Consider the following 23,926-nt stretch of genomic DNA (forward strand, 5'->3'; position numbering starts at 1 on the left):
TCGACTAACCGAAGTACAGAAATGGCACCGGTATGCACTGCCTGGCACCCACTTCGATTGGAGAGATACCGCGATGAAGGAGACGCATTTCTGCAGCGAATTGCCGCCATTGATGAGACATGGGCGCGAGCCTACGAGCCTGAATTAAAGCGTCAGTCAAATGAATGGCGTCACCAAGGTCCGCCACGTCCACAGAAATTTCGACAGGAATCCAGTCGGGTGAAGGTTATGCCACGACTGGGACGGTGTGATTTTTACACATGCTGTACCTGAAGGACAAACTGTCAACGCAAATTACTGTTGCCGATTTCTACAGCACCATCTGAGTCCGGCTATGCGGCGCAAACGTCCACGTTTATTGCACAACAGTCTTCCTATCGTATTGCATGACAACGCTCGTTGCCATGTCGCAAACAATGTCACTCTCCTTTTGCGACGGTGGCAGTGGGAAATCCTGGAACACCCTCCCTTTTCACCCGACAGGAGTCCTTGTGACTTCGATCTGTTTCCGAAGTTGAAGGAACACCTCCGAGGTCATCAATTTCATAACGTTTCACCTGTACTTCACGCAGTAGAGCGCTCGGTCGCTCACATCAACAATCAACATCTTGCCACTGGTCTACAACGGCTTCCCGACATTTGGCAAAAGGTTATAAGCTTTGCTGGTGATTACATAGAAGGAATGTAATGCAATCGTACTTGTAAGTTCATTAGAAATTGATTTATACCTATGTTTCCATTACTTAATTTACAGCTCTCGTATATAAACCTTAGTTTTATGTTGGCAATTTTTCGTGGTGTAAGCCTACTGGGGATCCCGCCACGTTAAATAATGGAGACGCATCCCAGTACACAGTACCTCATGGGTGATGTGGAAATTTGTGTATGACAGATCTAATGACTGGCACTATATTTCCCGACTTAAAATTAAAAAAATTTACATTAATTATCAATTTGAAATTAGACATTTCGTCCATATAAGAAGTCTAGGTTCACATTTAAAGTTCACATTTAAATAGATAGCGTGCCCAGCAAAGCGGGCGGGTATCAGCTAGTCTATATAAAGAAGAAAGTCTGTTTGTCTTCTAATAACTCAGTCATTACTATTGCTATAGTCAAGGGGAAAAAAAAAAAAAAAAAAAAAAAAAAATCAAATCAGAGATACTAATTAAAAACTGGGAAAAACTATAATTTTCGCCCTCATTTTTACGAGTGGCAATAGTCTCGTAAGCTGGAGACGAAAAATCTGCTTTATTTCGAAAGTGGTCACTACTGCTCGCTTTCAAATCGTAGAGTTTGTTAATAAAAGAAAAATGTCTAAGTTTTATATTGAAATAAAAATAGCTTTGTCAAACATTAAATACAGTATTCCCGATTCCAAAAATTCGTGGAAAGCCATTTCGACTGCGGTACGACTTTAATCAGCCTAGATATTAATTAAAAACTCTGAAAATTTAATTAATTTTCGCATTCATTTTTCCGAGTGATAACAGTCTCGCGCGTTGGAGATCAAAATGCTTTATTTCGAAATGTGTTGCTACTGCTCGCTTTCAGATCGTAGAGTTTGTTAATCAAAAATTTGTAAGTTTTACAAAATCTATACATATAAGGAAGAATATCTGTTTGTTTGTTCGCGTTATTGCTTGCTGATCAATTATGATAAATGTTTTGCCACATAATTGACAAAATTGAATATAAGTGAAATATTGGATGGAACTTGAGTTTTTACGACCATTTGATTTGAAAGAGGAAAATCATTAAAAACTGCGTGCTATTTTCCCTCATATAATGAGAGAGAATTAGTTTATTTTTCAATGGAAATTTTAGATGTGTGTTCCATATTGCATCCGACTGAAAAATGTATAGCTATATTCTTTCGATCGTTTTTAGAGAGGAATTACAACAGTATCGTTCTCTGTTGGTAGAAGGTCCGTGACACTTAGCCGACATGGACACTTAGCCGATAGGTCATTTAGCCGACACGGACAGTTAGCCGACAAGACATTTAGCCGACAAGGACACTTAGCCGACAAGGACACTTAGCCGACAAGACATTTAGCCGACAAGGACAGTTAGCCGACAGGACATTTAACGGACACGGACAGTTAGCCGGCAAGGACACTTAGCCGACAGGACATTTAGCCGATACAAAGAATTAGCGTCAGGACATTTAGCTACGGGATACTTAACTGTCAACGCATTTAGTCAACAGGACACAAGCCGACAATAACGTTTAGCTGACACGTACCCAATAATTATTTAAACTTACTGTCAATTACAAAATTTCTCGACTTATCCATAAGTTAAATATTTAAGTTATTTTTTTATCACCAATTAGTAAAATTCATTTTTCGATTCTTAAAGGTCTCATATGCGTGCATTTAATTCTTGTGTAATTTAGCATTGTTTGATATGTACTGTTTGGTGTATATTGGCCAAATTAAAAAAGCACTGAAATTTCTCGTCAGGGAATATAAATAAAATTTCAAAAGGAATTTTTTTTTTTTTTCAAAGTACGGCGGTCACTTAATTACATTTTAATATGATCTTAAAAAAATTATCCGTAAAGCTTCTTCATTTAATCTACTTGGTCCTTTTGAACACCTTCACATCATTAATAATTTTTCTTGTTTACTTAATGACATTAATTTTCCAATCTCGCTCTTCCAAATGCTTTCAAATTTCTAATACCTTTACGTTTTCATTACTATTTTACTCATCACACCATGTTACATTCTTTCCCTTGCAAAAGCGTTTGGCTTCTCTCACTGCTGAAATATCAAATTTCCTTTCCCTGCCATGAAAAATCTGAATAATGCAATAAAAATTATTGTTATTCTTCAATTATACTTTTTTATACAAACATATGGTGGTAAGGGTTAGTTTAGCAAATATATTTTATTTTGTTATTAAAAACAATAAAAAAAGGGATTTTTAAGACAAGCAAGGGTATAATTTTTTTTTTTTTTTGACCTGTATAATTTACTGTTCATGCCACTATTCTTGAGATAGAAATTCTGCATTATTTTTTTGGCCACGCCTCTCTCTTAAAATACTTTCTTAGGTTAATGTTTACAGCACTAAATTTTTGCATAATGTTTAATTTCGAAGTAAAATATTAAGGTTTTGTTTTATTCAGAACTATGAAGCTTACCGAAAAAGCAGGTATTGAGTCAGTCCATCAATTCGTGCGCATTTTTTGGTAAATTTTTAAATAATATAAAAAAACACAATTTAACGTTTTAATCAATTATATATTTTCGTCCATTATCTACAATGTCTCGCCATCTTACAAGCAGCTTTTTTATGCCATTGCTGTAGAAATACTCTGGTTTTGATGCAAAAAAACTTGAAAGTTCATTGTGTACATCCTGTTTAAAATTTAATTTTTTTCCCAGTAAAAAAGTTTTGTAAGGCACGAAATGAGTGAAAATCACTTGGGGCAATATCTGGGAAGTAAGCAGGATATGGCAAAAGCTCCTAATTAAATTCACTAATTTTTTGTAGCGTTGTTCGAGCCATATGCAGTGTAGCGTTATCATGATGAAACAACACTTTCTTGATGTTCACCAGTTGTGGGCGTTTTTTGATCAATTCTGAGTTTAGACGGCAAAGTTGTTCCTTATAAACTTAATTAATCGTTTGATTTGGTTCTAACAGTTTAAAACGTCTTGAAACGGGGTTCATCATCATGCTGCTTTTTCCAACTTAAAATTTTTAAAACCATTTCTGGGCAGTCCTTACACTAATAGTGTGTTCGCCATGCACACTATTAATTTTTAATCGCTGCAAACCTGGCAGATTCACCACACGAAAATAAAAAATACAGCACGTTTGTATTGATTATCTATATTCATCTTCTATGGGTATTAAAATACGTTCGATATTTACGAAAGTTGGTGATGAACTGAATAATATGTTAGTCAAACGACGACAAGTTTCAACAGGTTCAAAATTGTATTGTTTTAGTAAATGCGTCATAGTGAATTCCACGCATACTCTTTATGCGCACGAACCGATGGACTGACCCAATAGTATAATTTTTTTTTTTTTTTAAATTCCTAGGTCAACAAAGGGGGGGGGATTTCAAATGTGAAAAAACTATATTTATACCAAGTGTCATCCACAACAAGTTTAAAAAAAGGGATTTGAGCTTGAGTGGATGAATAAAAAGTATTTTATTAATGATTGAAAATTAATTAATTAATAATTAATTAAATAAACATTTTTTAAATTCCTACTTTGGTTAACAAAGAAAAATTTTAAAAATAAAAAACAAATTAAAAATTTTAATATGTGAAAAAATTGTATTAACATCAAGTATCCACTACAAGTTTAAAAAAATGTATTTGAACTTGAGTGGGTGAATAAAAAGTATTTTATTAACCATTGAAAATTTGAACAAGATATATGGAGAGTATGAGCTAATAGTAGGAGTTAAAAAAATAATTAAATATTTTCAAATTAACATCAATTTCATCATTTATTTTCTTATTAAATCAAAGTATTTCATGTCACAGCTTATTTTTTGCCTTAAATTACTTATTATTAATATCCTGAAACTCAGACAAAATTTAAAACGAACAATAACATCATAAGAAACAATGCAGTCACTGCGAAGATGTGAAGCAACATACTTATGTAACACACACACACACACCAAAAAATAAGTATCACAGATGGATTTCTATTCTTTTATTCAGTAATTCATTTTTATAACACAAAAGTGCATTCATTACAAAGAATGCAATTTTTCTCTCTGCGGTCACAGATAAAACTAAATTAGAAAAAGTTAGTCAAAAGTCGTTAATCCGGACACTCATAATCCGGAATGATCTATAATCCGGACCTCAAAGGTACAAACTTTCTGCGCATGCGTCAACGTATAATGCGTTCACGCATGCGCGTAATACTTTTAAGCATGCGCATAATACGTTTACGCATGCGCGTTTAATGTATAATGGACGGCATAAGCTAAGCTAAAAGTATCTAATTATCTATTTTAGTTAATGTTGCAGATTGCGTTGTTCCTTAATCTTCGAATTGGATCCGGCTTATTATTTTTTGCAGACTGTTAGAGCAATTTTATAAAAGTAAGCTTGAACTTTCGATTATGTCAAATGGAATTTCCGATGCTGGAGCTGCTAAAGGATCTACAAAGCGAAAGTATGTTTCGATGTCCATCAAACAAAAAGTGGAATTACTGCAAAAAATGGATAAAGGCATATCCTTTGTTTCTCTAATCATTCCGAATTCTGTTTATCAATTTCACGCTGCTCTGCAGGGAAGGGGGAACGTCGCGGCGCGCAATGAATTGGAAGTTGATCTGTCAGCACTATCCTTATCTTCAGGGCAGATGTTTTTATTTTATTTGGCCTATAATTCCTTTTTAAATGTAGTATTTCATCTCGATGTACTCCGTCTTTGATATGATTTAAATGAAATTCTTCGTCATTATAATTCGCTTCCGATAGTGAAGAAAGTGACACAGAGGTTATTGAAAACGAAAAAATTTCGATTGACAAATTAGTCGGTATTCTCGACACAGCAATTATAGGACTTGAACAGCGGAACTTTTTAATTGAACAAGAAATTATGTTTTTTTATAGAATTAAAGAGAAAGTATTATTACATAGAAAAGCAACTTAAACAACTTACATTGAAATGTTTAATTAAGTAAACAAATAAATATTAAGCTTTTTTTTTTGTAAATTTTGATACCCTTTAGATCATGATTGTTCTTTATTTCAAAAATTACGGTTTCATATTTTTAATTTTATAATTTCTGCATGCCATCTTACCAGTAAACTGATGATCTATAATCCGGAATCGAAGTCCGGATGAGTCCGGATTAAAGACTTTTGACTGTAGATGTTTAATCGGCTTTCCTAGTAATGTTGCGTGCGTACGTGTTCGTTATATATTGAATGCTCAAGTCCGATGAAAAATTAGTAAAATTTATTATTATCACTACAAATAAAACATAAAGGCTTAAATTTCCTCAGATATTCGTACACTATCATATACGTGACAGTAGTTATCTTTTAAATTACTAAAAACGTTCAACAGATTTAATTAAAAATAGAAAAACGTAGAGAAAGACTAAAACCGTTCAATAGAACTAATTAAAAATAGAAAAACGTATAGAAAGCCAATCCGATTTCACCGAGATTCGCTACGGTAAACAATAGCAGTTTTCCAAACAAAACTGAGCTTAGGTGTTCTTTCTCTGGCTTTTTTAGCTTTTTGAATATCAAGAGATTGTTTTAGCAATTTCTCGAAATCAAAAAGAGATATTAATTTATTAAATGTTGCACCTGCTCTTGTATTTTTAATTTTCCGGCTTAGCTTTCTCTTAATATTCGTCACGTGCTGCACTGCACGGGGAATAAAACTAATTAATTTTTAATTACATTAATATTAGCTATTTAGATACCAAATCCGTAACTAATTTTAAGTCCCCAGAATTAGAACGGCTTGGGAGAAAGAGTTTTATTAATACGATATAACCCGATACTCTGAAACTAATTAGCTATTTGTAGAGATTTCGTAAACTGACTAGACTAAGCATCCAATAAAAAATTATAAAATGTAGTCACCCTGTACACATTGTATTAAATAATATGAGAAAATAGTGAACTGTAACGCAGATGGATTTTTACTTTCTTGTACGAAGTAAAAAGGAAGTATTGTAATCGCGAAAAGTTTCAGGCAGCATATTTCAACGAAAATATCCATTTTGACCGCTATCGAATGCAATTTAACAATGTTTTTGCGTGATATCTGTACGTAAGGACAGAATAAAATACTCTTTTCCTTCAAAAAAATTATAAAACTGCTTTAAAATTAATTCTGAAGAGAATTTTTCGTGGCGTCTGTAAGAACGTATGTACGTACGTGCGTACGTATCTCGCATAACTCAAAAACGAGTAGCCTCAGAACGTTGAAATTTTGTATATAGGACTGCTATAACATGTAGATGTGCACCTTGTATTTTGGTTGCAGTCGGCCGCACCAAACGTGTATAAATTGTTACCCGGCTCAGTGATCTCAATTTGTTTACTCTTATATGTTTGTAAATTGTACATTTTTTGCATTAAAAATGATTGCATTATGTTATTTTTATCTTCCGGTTAAGGATTTTATGCCTTTAGTAAATCTGTGTGCAATATTTTTAGAATTTTCAACAAATCTAAAGTTGTCTAAGTGCCGCTAAGCCTTTTTTTAATGGCGGCCATTGATGTTTACATTTGAAACAGGAGACTAGTGGATTTGTTGCCAATCTACAGAAACTTAGCTTCGCAACAACAAATATAACGCATTCGTTTATTATTGCCAATTAAATCATGCTTAATTCGTTCTGGAATTTTTTCGAGGAAATAAGTGTTTAAGATTTACTTCGTAATTTTTAACATAGGTATTTTGAGTTTTTATATATTTTTGCCTTCTCGCGAAGTGAGAACTGAATTAATTCAATGAGAAATACTCAATCATCTGTGAAAAACTGTTTCTTTTTGTCTTGTTTGCTTACATCATTCTAGCTTTGTTATAGTATTTGAATAGAACATGTGGCAACGATTAGATAATTCTATTCTTTAAATGATATAAATTTTGTGCATTATGAGTTATAATATGAACGAAATATATAAGTTAACTGTTATATAATTATTGGATTATATAACAGTTAACTTAGTTTCCGTTATATAATCATTATAAAAGTTAACTGTTATATAATTATTAATACTGTTAAATGAATCTAGCGCCTGAGTGTCGCTATGGTAAAGAAATACTAGAGTGAATTTTAAAGAATGCATTTATTCTGATGTGGTTTATGTGCTGTCGGCGAAGTAGATTTAATTCAACTCAATAACTTTAAATGAAATGCAAGAAAAAAATGCGTATAATTTAATATTCCGTGCAAGGAAGTCATGTGGTGTACACATCAGATTTTTTTTTTTTTTTTTTTTTTTTTTTTTTTTTTTTTTGACTTACGAATTTTATATTCCTTGCTTAGGGAAAGGGCCAGAATTTTCGGGTGAGCAATTATAATTAAAATACATTGAAATGGTTCATTGACTAATTCTGGATACGGAAAGGCAAGAATTTTTGTAGAAGAGAGAATTAATCGATTTCAATGTTATTCCCCCGATTCAGTAGCATTTAAGGTGATTTAGCATTGAAGCTCTTCTGTTTTGTTCATTTTTCTTTAAATTTCATTATCTTTTTTAAATGGGATTTTCCTTGTTTGAAGTGTTTTGGTTTTAACATTTTAAAATTCTTTGTTGCAATTATTTAAAGTTTACTGATTATGAAATTTTTGGTTTTTGTGAAATATTAGTTCTAAATTTATGTCTTTAATGATAATTTTTTCTGCAACTTAATGCGCGAAAGTTTTAAGGCATGTTTATAAAAGGCATGTTTATATTTGGTTTTCAAAGGAATTGTTTTGAAATTATATATATATATATATCCCCTGTTTTGTAATTATATATATATATATACCCTGTTTTTATATATATACCCACTATGTTACTCTACTCCGAGAGCTCAGTTTTTTTTTTATTCATGGTAAGTTGTACATTTTTTGATTTCAAAATGATTGAATTATATTGTCCTTATCTTCCGGTTAAGGTTTTTATGCTTTTAATTAATATGCATGCAATAGTTGTAGAATTATCAACAATTAAAATTTTTTTACTATAGCAGCCATATTTGTTTACATTTGAAACTTAGCAGAATAGTGAATTAAGTCAGTTTCTGCACCTTCAGTGTCTTTTTGCCGAGTGCTGCCAAAAGTAAACTTTTGAGTTTTGCGCACCGAAAAATCTGCCTTCGTGCGTGCTGGCCGAATTGCTTGTTTTTGCGTAGAAAATCTAATTGTAAAAATTGTTTTTTATTTGTTTTAACTGTATTTGGTGTTATGTGTTCTGTATTTTCAATTTTTAATAAAGATTTTTTGAGGTTTTATGTATTTTTGCCTTGCCGCAAAGTGAGAACTGAATTCATTGAATGAGAAATCTATCTCTAATGAAACTCGAGGAAATAAGTTTAAATGAAATGCAACAAAAAATGCTTATAATTTAATATTCCGTACAAGAAAATCATGGGGTGTCCGCATCAGCTTTTTTATGATTCATTTTCGGTATAGTGTAGGCGGCCTTTCTCGAGTCCTCCCCCCTTCCCTGTCTTATCCTTCACGTTATGATGAAGAAAGAGTGTAATAACAGATGGTGTAAGCGAGAATTTCTTCAGGTAATGAAAAGATTTCAGAAAAAATCTAGATTATTTTGAAATTGACAAGTCTATTAAAGATTATTATCATTATTTAAAGTTGTTAATAAATTAAAGAATTGTATTACGACGTTAATTATTAAGTACTTACTTAAATGCATTAAGTGCATGCAGGCTATTTAAAATTTTGTTGAAATGATTTTCAAGTACCGACTCGCTGTAGATTATTACTGATTTGTCACGTGCGTCCGTTAATCATTTGCTTTCTTGAGTAGTTGATTCCGAACAGGAAAGGATTTTTTTTCTTCCGTCTTGTAAACTTCATGCAGTTTTTATTTCTTTCATTTTAAATGAATAGCAAAGTTACGAACTTCATATATTGTAACAGTTTTTTTACCCCAGTTTTCGTACGTATTACGGTATTCTTTGCAAAAAAGTCGAACTTATTGTGTAGATGATGGTTTATCATCTACACTCATGTCCATAAATTAAGGATAATTCGGAGTCACGCGGAAATCGAACTCTGAAATAAATTTATCACCTGTAAAGTCACTACACACATCTTCAAGAATCATATGCAAATTTCGGGAAGTAACCAGATGACACCGATGGTACGTCACAATGACGAGAGTGTAAGAGAGTGAAATATAAGGAATACAGGCAAAGAAGTAAAATTGTTCGCAGGCGCTTTATAAGCATTTCAGTGTAATAACCGAATAGTTATGACACAAAGGACGCATTTGGATGATTTTTTACGTGGTAGAATTATCGGCCGTCTGGAATGTGGGCGTACCCAACTGGAAGTATCAGACGAACTTGGAATTGCCCAGAGTGTCATCTCCAGGCTTTGGCAACGATTCCAAGATGATCGTAGTGTGGGTAGACGTTACAGCACAGATCGCCTCAGAGTTACAACGCGGAATGAGGACTGGTATTTGGCAGTTACTGCCAAAAGAAATAGGCGGAGCACAGCCTCAGACCTGTCTCGTCAGCTCTCTTCAGCCACTGGTACGACAATTTCAAGGCAGACCGTGTACAGACGGTTAGGGCAGATTGGTCTATATGCTCGTAGACCTGTCAGATGCGTTCCACTTACTGCAACTCACTGTCGCCTGCGGTTAGCCTGGAGTAGAGAGGTTGCATTATGGACACCGCAACAGTGGGCTTGTGTGATGTTTTCCGACGAGTCCAGGTTTAGCTTGCAGTCTGATTCTCGCCGGACTTTCATATGGAGAGCTCCAGGTACCCGTTACTACCAAGAAAACATCGTTGAACGACACCGTTACGGTGGTGCAGGAGTGCTTGTTTGGGGTGGAATTATTCTGGGTTCCAGAACTGACCTGCATGTTTGAATTGGAACCATGACAAGCCAAATCTATCGGGACGTCATTCTGGAACAACATGTGCGTTTGTTTCGGGGTGCCACGGGCGCACAATTTGTGTTTATGGATGACAACGCCCGTCCTCACCGTGCAAACATCGTAAGCGAATGCCTTCAATCGGAGGATATCACCCGTATGGACTGGCCAGCATTCTCACCGGACTTGAATCCAGTAGAGCACGTGTGGGACATGCTTGGCCGACGAGTTGCAGCCCGTCAACCTCCTCCTACATGTCTACCGGAACTTCGGAGAGCATTGCTTTTTGAGTGGTGTAATATCGAAATTAGCGATAAGAAAAAATCGCTAATTTTTTTTACTAATATCAAACATATAGCATCTTTTTTTACTCTTTACCTTTTGTTTAATAAATAAGCTTTACAAATAAGTCAAATTTGTTTTGCTTCTAACTCTTCCTTTGCCTGATTTTGCATTATCCTTAATTTATGGACATGAGTCATTTCGCTTATTCCGACATTTATTTAAAAATACGAGAATAATTGAATTAATCATGCATATAACTGAGCTCCTTTTCGTTTCGTATTCAAACGACAAATTCCGCTTGCTGTATCATTTTAAACTTACTGTTACATCTTGTTATTATGTTCTTGTATTGCTAAAAAACTAGCGAAGAAGATCGAAAATTATTTGTTTCTATCTGTAGCGTAATTCTATTATATCTTGAAGCGATGGAATAATGTTTTATTTGTGAGCAAAATCTTTTGGATAGGTGGTTTAATATATATATATATATATATATATATATATGTCCATTCATTTATATATATATATATATATATATATATATAAATGAATGGACATTCTAATGACGACAAGTTATGTGGCTTTTGCGTTTGCATTCCCAAAACCGAGAAGTTGGTGGTAATGGAGGGATAATTTTTTTTTTTTTTAATAAATAAAGCTAAAAAAGTTTTGATTATTTTTACTGAAAATACTACAGTATACAAGATAAGATAGAAATAATTTTTCAATTTTTAAATTGGATTTCGATAGTGAAGAGGATGAACAAGTTCAACCTCTTCACTATCGAAAACGAATTATAGCTGTACTATAGCTGAACGGGGTATAGTTTATATACATCTGAGAACTTACTAATTTATGAATGGAGCAAGAAAGAATTGTGATAAAATATATGCATTTGAATGGGGAAATCGATTTTCAATTCTGTATGTAATCAAAACTGAATCGATAGCTCTTAAAAAATTGGTATATGAATAAAATATTTCTTTTAAACATTTCTAAATTAAATCTGAAATTTAATGAAAAAATATTTAATGAATAATTATTATAAAGGGAAATTCAAATCGTTTTTAATTCCGGCTTATTCGGCATAATGTGCCTTTTTATAATCAATTTCGATTGTGACGTACTGTAGACCATTGGCTGTATTATAACTTCTCGTACAGTTGTTGTTGTTATTACTTCCTTTTGTTATTGATTTTGTGAAGAACTGCAATTCAAATAAAAGAACTTGGTATTTCTGTAAATAATACTGCAGAATTTGCTGTAAGCATGCGCTTTGTAAATGTGTTTTGAAACGTGTTATACTCCAGATTTTCTTCTTTTAACTTGTACAGCTGTGATTCCCCCCCCCCCCTCACTTCTGTAGAAAAGAATTCTTATCGGCTGTGCCGGAGTCTCTTCTGATGAAGATGTTTCGGTCTAATTCGTTCTCCTCTCATTCAAAAAGTGTTGCGAAGTGTGAAAAGAAACAGAACATTGAAAGCCGGCAAAATGTAATAGTTAGAAAGAGGTGAGAAGTTTTTTTTTTTTTTTTTTTTCAAATTATATATATATATATATTATTATTTCTTGAATCGTAACGTCGTTTTAAAGCATATTTTAAGAAACGATCCTAGGTAAAAATATATTCTTTTTAAAACAAACTGCTAAATGTGGATAATGAAAAATATATTTTTTTAAATGTAATAAGGTTGATATCAAAAAGTTTTAAGTGATCCGTGATTTTCTTGTAGTTCAGAGAATTTTTTCAGAATAAATGAAATTTTTCTTGTTGATATATCCTCACTATTTTGAAATACTGCGAATATTGCAGCACGTAAATAAATTCTGGAATGAAAATACAGGGTAATTTCTTCGTATTATTATGTCGTCTTTTTTTTTTTTTTTTTTACGATGTTGAGTTTTGAATCTCGTTTATCAGAGATGCCATATTTAATTTCACAGATTTAAACTTTCTGTTCTGTTAAATGACTTCTTTGAATCTGAACGGTGTCTGCTTCTTTCGCCAGTTCGTCTGCAATCTCATTACTCAAAGTTTTGATATTCATAGGAATCCTTCGTATTATTACACAGATTCTCACCATTAGTTAAGATAACGTAACTGATGGATATTTTGTGAAAGTTTTGTTGAACATTATTGTATTAGCTGAGGGAAATAGTTTGAAAAACAAATAATATCCTGTAAATTTTTTTTTTTGGGGGGGGAGAGGTATACGGTTGCAAAATGTAAGTAATTCTTCGGATTTAACAGGCTAAAATGGATAAAACAAATATTTTTTGTTTCCTAAGACCTGGACCGTGATCCTGTGCTGTCGGGTACCATCATAGTTTAGTAGATGGGTAGTTTCTACTTAAGTTGATATTTAGTATCCATTTAACGTTTGTGAACTGATGGTGATTGAATAATGTCCGACAAATTATTTCTAGTTCCAAAGTTCTTATTTGAAAGCAGATTAAAAATTTATTTATTATGATCCTCATTATAATACATGGTGCTTATTAAAGTAGTAGTAATTTTGATAAGCGAAGTAGGTTAATAAAAAATTCATTCATTCATCCATGCAATACATACTGATTCTTTTTCGAAACTGTATTTGAAAGTTGAACTCATGCGTTCTACATTGTCAGTAACATGATTCTATTGATTGTGACCTAAATCAATGATCTAACCTGTTGCACTTATTGATTTCTGATAACATTGGGCTTTGTTTTTGTAGTTTCTTTTGCTATAACTATTTTTAAAAAGATCGTAGGTAATATTATATGGAAGTGCGATTTCAGAGCGATTGAATGATAATGTAGATTCTAGATACCCTGAACAGTATGTTTGTTTGTAATTAGCCGTATTACTTTGGTCAGCTATGGATGCAGTAGAAAGATGAAATGCCTGAAACAAAACCAAAGTATGTAATGTAAAATACAAATGTGCTGCAGCCCTCCTAGCTGATAATAATCGGTCTCATGGTAAACACAACACACTCAACACAGATTAAAACAAAAATACAGTTAAAAACATTATATCCAAAATTCCCAGTATTGTTCTATAGCCGTTTATAAAGTTCATCAAATCCTTTGTAAATCTAAACTCTTTAAGCGGCAAAAGAATTCCTTTATGTAAGGATGTTTTTCCCTAATAATACTCAGTCTTCGACGAATTGTCGTGCATTGCTTTCAACACTATAAATACTACAGACTGTTATTTTGCAAATTAAATATTTTCGGGTTCGCCGCAAAGTAATTATTTGATTATTATTAAGTCCAGTAATTATTTGATTGTAATCAAAATCACATATCATTCTGATATTTTCAGAAATTTTAAAGTTCAACAACTAATATAAATTTTCCATTTCTCTTTCCAGCAATCATAAGAGAAATCCTTCATTAAACCAAGAACAAATCATTTGAATTTTTTGCTTCCAAACCAGATAATGAGTCTGCATATATATATATATTATATGTTTTTACACTCGGGTCTTCATCAATCCATTTAAGATCAAATATGATAGCAGCCAATTTGGCTTGAAAAACCGAATTTTAAATTTTAAGTCTAATTTTGCCATAGTTTGTTTCTGTATCAACCAAAAATACGTATAATTTTTCATTGTAGAGACCCTCTCCCCTTTTTTTCTGATAGTTTTTCTAATTATTGTCAGATTTCTGTGAAACTGTTTGTAACGTCTAAGTAACATAGTAATTTAAAATGCGTAATGCGAAAATGTTGCGTTTTATTGCATAGATGCTGATATTAGTACTATTTCTCTTACACACTATTTCTCTTAGTACTATTTTTCTTACACATGTTTCGTATGAGCCTTCTGCGATCAACGTGAAGAGCACGCAATTTTGTTTATCTTTATTAAAAATTCATGGATTTTTCTAATAACAATGCTCCTATAGTTTTCACAAATTCCCCTGAAAAAAGTTTGATATTAGAGATGCTTGAATCTAATGCATGTCATGTAAAATATTTCGAATCTGTGCTTATTTTGAGTTTGAGATTTGTGTGATTGAGTTACAAACATCCAGGCGAACTTCGCTTTTACATATTACCGAAATTATTAAGTGAGGTATCCGTTCAGACGTGCATAAAAAATTGTAGCATATCTTAAGTAAACTACAGAAATTGTGAAGAACTTGATTGCAAATAAAGGACATTGTAATACATATGTAAACACATGAACTCGCATATCAATCTGATATGAGTGGTATCTGTTAAATATGCCACTGGACGAAAATTCATTCGAATTTGGGTAAATTATTGTTAAAAAATTAACGCTAGGAGCTAGCGTAATTGAATTTTTGCAAACGGAGTGTAATACACGCTAGAGAATAAAATATCTATGCAATAAAAATCTGGTTGTATACTTAATAAAAATATTATGCATACTATTTACGTTGTTGGCCAACATATTTACAGCTATGGACTGGTATTTCATTTTGAATAAGAATAAACAAAAGAATGATATTGACGGAATGTTCATAACATTAAGTTTAACAGACTATTAGATATTGATATCCTTCAAGACTTTCAGTATTCGCCAGAAAATAAAACGATTTTCTTTTTGCACTTTGAAATGCTTTCCTGAAGACTATTCCTGTTTTACAGCGCAACATAACATACAAAAATACGCATTAAGGTAGTTTATCGCTATATATAGTATATATATATATTTGTATGGTATATATTAAGGTAATTTATCACTTCGCTAACTTTTTGTATTCAAAGAAAACACTTTTATCTCAAATTGTAATATTTAGAATATTTAATTATCTCTCTTACAAAATATCTTGAACATATCGACCTCATGTGTATGAGGTCTTCTTATGCAAGCCTCTCCCCCATTACAAAGCAGCTTAAAAAGCTAATGGCCATGTTATAAAATAAGCTGCCCTACCAAATAGTTGTATTTTCTTGTTGAAAATATGGTAGCTTGAAAATCTATGAAATGTGGTAACGTGCGTAATAATGTATTTTCTGCAAAAATTGCTGAATTTTTGTTTTGTTATAATGGCTATGAAACTAATAATTGCAAAATATTTTCTTGTTCGTGTTTTTGAAGCTTGAAAGCAGCCTTAATTGGTAGCACGAAGCTACAGAGTTTGAGCATTTTTTTTTAATAATTCGAAGTTTGGTTAACATCTTGATGATATATTTTATTTATTTGAAATTGTATTAAAATTGTATTTAAAAAGATGAACATATGCACTTTTAAGTTATGCGGACAAATATTATCAGGTTCAGTGTTCCTCCTTACTTGCTTGGGGAACATTTAAATGACCTGACTCGGAACAGGGAGCTTACTAAAGCTATGTTCAATAAATGTGGGAAGTAGACAAGATACACAGGAAGGGTATACGAAACCCTTTATTTCTCTCTCTTTACAATGAATTCCCGACTTCGGAATATAGAGACCAACCACTTGTGGTCTGAACGTAAGAATATAAAAATATTAACTAAATTCTAACTAAACTAACTTTGGATTAATAAACAAGTGTGTACTCGAAGATTGGCCGTATATTAACAGAAAGGCCGTATGTAGTACAGAGAACTGTTAACACTACGATACGTTTAAAATTATCAAGAGGATTAAACCTCTGGCCTTGAAGGCAACCAGCAACCGAGTAAAACTGCTAAGGCAAGCGGCCTGCTTCTACTAACTCCTTCCTCTCTCTTGCTTGGCAAAAAGCCACAACTTAAGTACTTGGCGTTCGCAAGACAAATTTGCATAAATAAGTTAAAGCTTTTAATTCTGGGCGGAAGTAGAAAATAAGAAGTGATAGTAAAGATTTAAAATAAAATAAACGTTAGTAAAACTTAAAATCCTTACATACTTCCCGCCAGAGTTAATTAGTTTGAAACTGAGGTCTAAAACGACCTTGTTGAAAACCTTTAGCTCTAGAATCTAACGCGAGGCCAATCTTTTACAAACATTTCTCACTAGAAACTAGAAATTAAAAAAAATCGTTTTTTACATTATCAACTCCATGGACAATTACTTTTCATCTGTACTGCATCTAAACAGGAGCTTTTAGTTGAAATCTGGTTCCTTCCAGAGATCTGGAAGGAAAACTAGTTTAATGAAATGTTACACAATTAAATGGCAAGTAACATGAATATTTATATTTCTCTTAACATTCTTATTTCATTCATGACTTTAATTATCTCTCCCCGTGCTCTCTGACATGTGTTGTAAAAGAAAACACCAAACACGAATGTGTTTATGTACAAGTGTTCAACACTACCGCCTGCAATCAAAACACTAACGTGTTAAAATTCAACATAACAAGACCTCGTAACACACCTTATATTCATCTCTAAACCCTGAGGTACTATTCTGAAAGTGGCTAACTCTGAAGTGTAGCGTCAGAGAGCCTAACTACATTCATTCAACCTTTAACACATATTCACAATAATTTTCTCTTTTTACAGTCACACGAATAAGTTACAAATTTTTGGCATTACTTTCACTTTTAACATATCACAGTATTTCTTAACGTTTAACATAACAGTTCACATTGTATATAAGAACATATTAACATGCCGTTAATTTTACGCATTTTAAAACATACATTAGTAGTACATTGTTAACTTCTATTCTTTTCCAAGCAAGTGCCAATTCTTCTACATTGAAATACTACATTTCAAAAGTCTTTCAGACGAAAACTTCTTTCATGCCAGAATCTTTTAAATAAAATTTTATACAATAACTTTTACAATATTCAAGTATTTACACATTCCTATTATACATTAATTTTAGTTCTACTCGCGAGTAATTGAAAAACATAATACCAAAATAGGTAACAACTCATTTCTCGCCTTTTTGGCGATAAAGGTAGACCTCACATGAGGTAAAACGTCTTGAATTCTGCCACTTGCAGTAAGAATGAAAGATTAACTTAAGGTTGCAAAGTAACATAAAATTTTACTTATCTTTGTGATATTCGGACATTCTTTTTTCTGCCCAGTCCTGGAAGGTAGCAAAGATTAGCGTTTGGTTATCTTCCTTCTTGTGCGGGCTCGCCCTTCAGTTCCTTCCTCTATGAACTTTCTTTTCCCTCCAGTTCGGTCACCCTTGAAGACCTTCTTTTTCGCCTCTGCCTGTGGTCTTGGCCGTTTGATGGCAGCTGGTCTTGGCGGAACCGGGACACTTCTCTCTCGTTCCTGCTTGGATCTCGTTGCTGGCCGTTCAAATTTTCCTTGTATCTTTGCCTCCGCCGCTGGTGTTCCTTCCGCAATTCGTCGACATTTGCTGCGTAGAGTCCTGTCCGATGGGTAGATCTTCCGTTTGGGAGCCGGGTTATAGTTGCCGTTATTTCTCCTGGCTCTCTTTGCATTCGTCGTACTTCTCCCTTCTTCATTCTGGGGGTGGTCGTGCGCTCTCTTTTCTGGTCGGTGGAACGGCTTCTTTTTCTTGTTACCTTCAATTTTCCAACGGGAAAACTTTCTTTTCAATTGCTCCTGCCTCCTAATGGCTTGCCCTTGTGCTTGTCGTTGTTTCACCTCTGGAGCTTGTGCCTGCAGTGCCTGCCGTGCCGGATCCTGCAAAAGATCTGAAAAGATTTGCATTTTATTACGATCGAAGTAGGGCTTGATTTGATCAATTTTTGCGGAACAGGTTTTCCTTTCCGGGGGTGTGCTTGATTACCAGATTATACTCTTGTAACTTGAGTGCCCATCTTAATAACCTTGGGGATAAGTTTTTCCCTGAGTACAATCTAGTTACCGCCGCATGATCAGAATACACTGTTATTGGCGCCCTTCCAAAATAGACTCGGAAATTTTGCACTGCTAACAGAACTGCAAGTGCCTCTCTCTCGGTCGCGGAATAGTTTCTTTGTGTTTGATTTAAAGTTCGGCTAAAAAATGCCACGGGCTGCTGATTTTGCGAAAGTACCGCTCCTACCGCATAATCCGAAGCATCCGCTGAAATTTCTAAATTTTCATCCTTTTCAGGAAATTTCAACACAGGGGCTTGCGTTAATGCTTGTTTTAATTTTTCGAAAGCACTATTGGCTTCGGCCGTCCACGAGAATCTTGCCTTTTTCCTTTTTAATTTTAACAATGGCTCAGCGATAGCTGCAAAATCTTTTATAAAGGACCTATAATATGAACAAAGTCCTAGAAAAGAAGAGAGCTTCTTTGCCGTGTTTGGAGTCGGATACTTTTGTACAGCGATTATTTTTGATTCATCTGTCTCGATCCCTTTTTGCGATATTTTGTAACCTAAATATTTTAATTCAGGGGCTGCAAATTTGTACTTTTCGACATTAACTTTTAGACCGGCCTCATTTAATAAAGAAAACACCTGTCTTAAATCCTGTATATGTTGGTCGAGATTATCACTAGTAATAATGATATCGTCTAAATAGATAAATGTGGACTTTCCAAGAACAGGTCTTAACACATTGTCCATGCATCGCTGAAATGTTGCTGGGGCCCCAGAAAGGCCAAACGGCATACGCAAAAATGCATAAGTGCCAGACTTGGTTATAAAAGTAGTCTTAGGCACGTCTTCCGGTCTAACCTCTATTTGAAAATAACCAGTCGTTAAGTCTAAAGTCGTCATGTATTTGGTAGACGTTATGTTCCTTAGAATTTCTTCAATAATAGGTAACGGATATACCGGATATTTAGTCATGGAGTTTAATTTACGATAGTCAATCGCAAAACGCCACCGTTTTGGATGTGTTACTGGATAGTCATTGTTTTTCTTACATAAAACAACCGGGCTAGCATAACTACTTGAGATGGGCGTTATGATCTTTTTACGTAACATATCTCTAATGTGCCACTCTATAATTTTTTCTTTATTCTTATCATACCGGAATGGTTTGTGGCGAACTGGCAGTGAATCTCCGGTGTCGATACTATGGTTAGTAACTTGAGTAAATCCTGGAATATCACTAAATAACGAAGCAAATTCACTTACCACTTGTCGGATTTTTTGTTGCTCTTCCTTAGGCAGGTGGTCAAGGTTTAACATTGGTGGTTCTGTTTTCTCTTCTCGAACTGGTTTCATCGTCGGCTTAAGGGACGCTTCGTTAAAATCCAGTGTTGCTTCTGCCTCTGAACGAAAATCTATTCCTAAGATGATATGTGCTTGCAGATTCTTTACTATAAAAAACATAATTTTTACTTGTTCGTCCTTGATACGAACGTATAGCGGTAATTTACCTATGCATTTACATCTTTCTCCCTGCGCAGCTAAAACTGTCGTATTATCCGAATTATATATGCGATATTTCCGAAAATACTTCCTAAAAAATCTTCTGCCACACAGGAACACTGCGCGCCTGTATCCAGGAGTGCGGTGGCTGGGATGTTATTCACCAACACTTCAATCTTTGGAAGAGTCAAATTTTTCACCATTACTGTATTTAACTTGAAGGAAGAGGGGTTTTCTTGGCCTTCGGATTTCCGCACCCTCCCGTCAGCAGAAATCCGTTTAGTTTAAAACTTGTTTTTTCCTTTCCATGCTTTCCTTCTTTTTCCACTGGCCTTCAGACTTTTTCCTGGATTGCTATTGAACTGTCTACGTTCGCCGGCTGTTTTTGGATGCTCGGGTTTCCTTGCCCACTGATTCGCTTTGCTTCCGTAGCCGTGTGCTTGTCTTTGCTGTGGTCTTGGCGCACCAAATTGGTTTCGTTGCTCATATTGGCGTCTTCTTTCAATGTCCGCCGTTCTTCTACTTTCAAAGGGCCCACCAGCGGCCGAGCGGTAAAGTCGCTGAACACTGGTAGTTCGGTCCGAGGTTCGAATCCCGCGAACGGGCTGGCTGCATGGGCGTTTTCGTGGTTTTCCCCATGTGTAACTTGTATACGAGCCAGTTTCCCTTAGAAAGTCCTCCACGAATGTATCCCTCCCCTTAGGCAGATAGCCCTCGAGGCTTTGCCATAATCACACACACACACTTCTACTTTCAAACTGGATTGCTAGCTCAAATAACTTTTCCAGTGTAGTCGGATTCCTTAATTCAATAAAGTCTTGTACTTGAGGAAGTAACCTCGGCAAAATCACTTGAATTATCTCAGGATCCGGACGGTTTCCATACAAGAGTTTGAAGACGTGAATTTTTCTTAAAATAAAGGTGGAAAGATTTTCGATTCGTTGCTGATATATGCTGAAAAGTTACGTTTCTAATTTTGCACGATCCCTTACGACAGGGAAGGCTTTTACTAGGGCAGTCTTGAAATTTTCGTAAGTATAGGTGGGACTTCCTGCTTGACCCAAGAGACTTCTGCCTATACATTTGAACCAATTAAGCGCTTGGCCCCTCAAAGCGCTGGTAGCTAAGGTGACTTTCTGGAACTCGTGCACGGGATACATCATGAAGTGGTCCTCGAAGTTTTCCAAAAAACTGGTTGACGGTGAGTTTCCATTAAATGTTGCTTCTGGTTTCATCGAAGCGCGCATGGTCTGGACGATGTAGTCAAATCCTTCCAGGGCGGCAGCTGGCATTTCTGGATTCTGAGCCGCTTCTGCAGGCAGCACAGGTTCTTCTTGAAACTCGGCCATGGTTATTTTTCTTCGTCGGGCGCCACTATTAGGTTCAGTGTTCCTCCTTACTTGCTTGGGGAACATTTAAATGACCTGACTCGGAACAGGGAGCTTACTAAAGCAATGTTCAATAAATGTGGGAAGTAGATAAGATACACAGGAAGGGTATACGAAACCCTTTATTTTTCTCTCTTTACAATGAATTCCGGACTTCGGAATACAGAGACCAACCACTTGTGGTCAGAACGTAAGAATATAAAAATATTAACTAAATTATAACTAAACTAACTTTGGATTAATAAACAAGTGTCTACTCGAAGATTGGCCGTATATTAACAGAAAGGCCGTATGTAGTACAGAGAACTGTTAACACTACGACACGTTTAAAATTATCAAGAGGATTAAACCTCTGGCCTTGAAGGCAACCAGCAACCGAGTAAAACTGCTAAGGCAAGCGGCCTGCTTCTACTAAATCTCCTTCCTCTCTCTTGCTTGGCGAAAAGGCACAACTTAAGTACTTGGCGTTCGCAAGACAAATTTGCATAAATAATTTAAAGCTTTTAATTCTGGCCGGAAGTAGAAAATAAGAAGTGATAGTAAAGATTTAAAATAAAATAAACGTTAGTAAAATTTAAGATCCTTACAATATTAGTATAATTGATTCTTGAAGAACAAAGTTTTAACTATTTGTATGCTAGATATTTCTTTATAAATAAATGTGCTGGAAGATTTTTTGGGTGATTTGCGACAATTGTAACTCCTGGCAGATGAATTGCGCAGCCTAAAAATATAAATATTATTTGCTAAATGATAAAAGCATGACGTGTATATGGCTGCTAATGTGTTTCATCATTCACCATCAAATATGCTTACATCTGCCCATTTTTTAAGCCTGGTGTTAGTCATATGCGCAACAGTATTCTCCATCATACAAGATTATTTTTTGCGACAAAACATTCGATCTGTGTCTCTCATTATGGGACGTCTTCCTTAATGGAAGATTGTGTAAGGGAATTTGGCTGGTTTTCGAGCTGTACATGGAGAAAAACAAACCTCATACAACCATTTTATTAATTCGGTGGAAACCATTTTATTAATTCGGTAGCAGTGATGTACTATGAGCAGACAGCCGAATTATCTTGAAAACTGAGGCCGTAAGCGTATATATTGATAAATTTTTAGAATTTATTATCTTCATTTAACATTATAAATTCAAGTCGTAGCAAAATAAAACCAGTTAGCACGATCATGCCTCAAAACGAATGGAAAGAATCTATAGAAGTCAGAGAAATGAAAAGCATCCAGAAGCAGTGTATTTATCATCTATGCTCGTTGACTACTGCTGCCATGCGCGAAACATGATACCATTTGAAGAATTGAAGCCAACAATGGTAATATTGTACAATTTGAAAGCCAGCAATGGTAATATTGTACGGGGGAAAAAACATTTTTATTCCCAGCGCACGAGACTGTCTATCGGAAATTTTAAACATATGCTGCTTTTTAAATATTTTGAAATTTTGCTTTTGAATTGAATTTTATGTGGCATAAGTGCGCAAAAATGAGATATTTAATCAAAAAAATATTTTGCAAGCCATCTTACTAAAAAAATTGAACATTGATATTATGAACTGAGAAAAGACTGAAAAATATAGAAAAATGTCTGCCAATACTTAAGGCTGCATCGGGAATTCTAAACTTATGCTGCTATGCTGCTTAATTTTTTTTTGAATCACCTGGTTCGTAAGACGTCGATGACCGTAATATATTTTTGTGCTTTTCATACTCTTGAAACGTCACTGAATCAGGATGATTCATTCAGAACTTCATAGAATCAAGATGATGCCCTCCATACTTCATTGAATCGGGATAATTCATCAACAGTATAGAATCGGAATGATTCTCTTCAAACTTCGTTGAATTAGGATGATTCATCAACTGCATAGAATTGGGATGATTCTCTTCAACCTTCATTGAATTAGGATGATTCATTCAAACATTTCTGAATCGGATTTATTCACTTCAAACTTCATTGAATCGGAATGATTCATCACACAACATAGAATCAGGTTGATTCTCTTCATGCTTCCTTGAATCGGGATGATTCATCACACAGCATAGAATCGGGATGATTCATTCAACAGCACATGCTGTGAAGATATTCTATGCTGTGTGATGAATCAGGACGATTTTCTTTAAACTTTCACTGAATCGGGATGATTCACGCTAAACTTCTTGAATCGGGATGATTCACTTCAAACTTCATGGAATTAGGATGATTCACTCAAAACTCCATAGAATCAGGATGATTTTCTTCATACTTCATGGAATCGGGATGATTCACTCGATAGAATCAGGATCGTTCTCTTCATACTTCATTGAATCGGGATGATTCTTTTCAAACTTCATTAAATCGGGGTGATTCATCTCACGACACAGAATCAGGATGATTCACTCAAAATTTCACAGAATCAGGATGAATTTTTGCAAACTTTACTGAATCGGGATGATTCTCTTTAAGCCCTCACTGAATCAGGATTATTCATTCAACAGT

The 23,926-nt window shown here is 34.4% G+C and overlaps 1 protein-coding gene across 4 annotated transcripts in view; it reads left to right on the top strand.

Annotated features, from left to right (window-relative positions):
* Positions 1–23,926, top strand: part of LOC118184470 (disks large 1 tumor suppressor protein-like) — a 711,253-nt gene that overhangs the window by 33,243 nt on the left and 654,084 nt on the right. Inside the window, exon 1 of one of the 4 annotated variants that reach the window (XM_085819061.1) lies at positions 12,242–12,384. The exons of the other annotated variants lie outside the window; for them this stretch is intronic. The gene's annotated coding sequence lies outside the window, so the exon portion shown is untranslated. Of the gene's footprint in view, positions 1–12,241; positions 12,385–23,926 lie in introns of those variants that run through there. 4 annotated transcript variants of the gene reach the window in all.

Source organism: Stegodyphus dumicola, chromosome 6, assembly GCF_044657685.1.
Source record: "Stegodyphus dumicola isolate Sdum_Otavi_A_Nest chromosome 6, ASM4465768v1".
NCBI classification, from domain to species: domain Eukaryota; kingdom Metazoa; phylum Arthropoda; class Arachnida; order Araneae; family Eresidae; genus Stegodyphus; species Stegodyphus dumicola.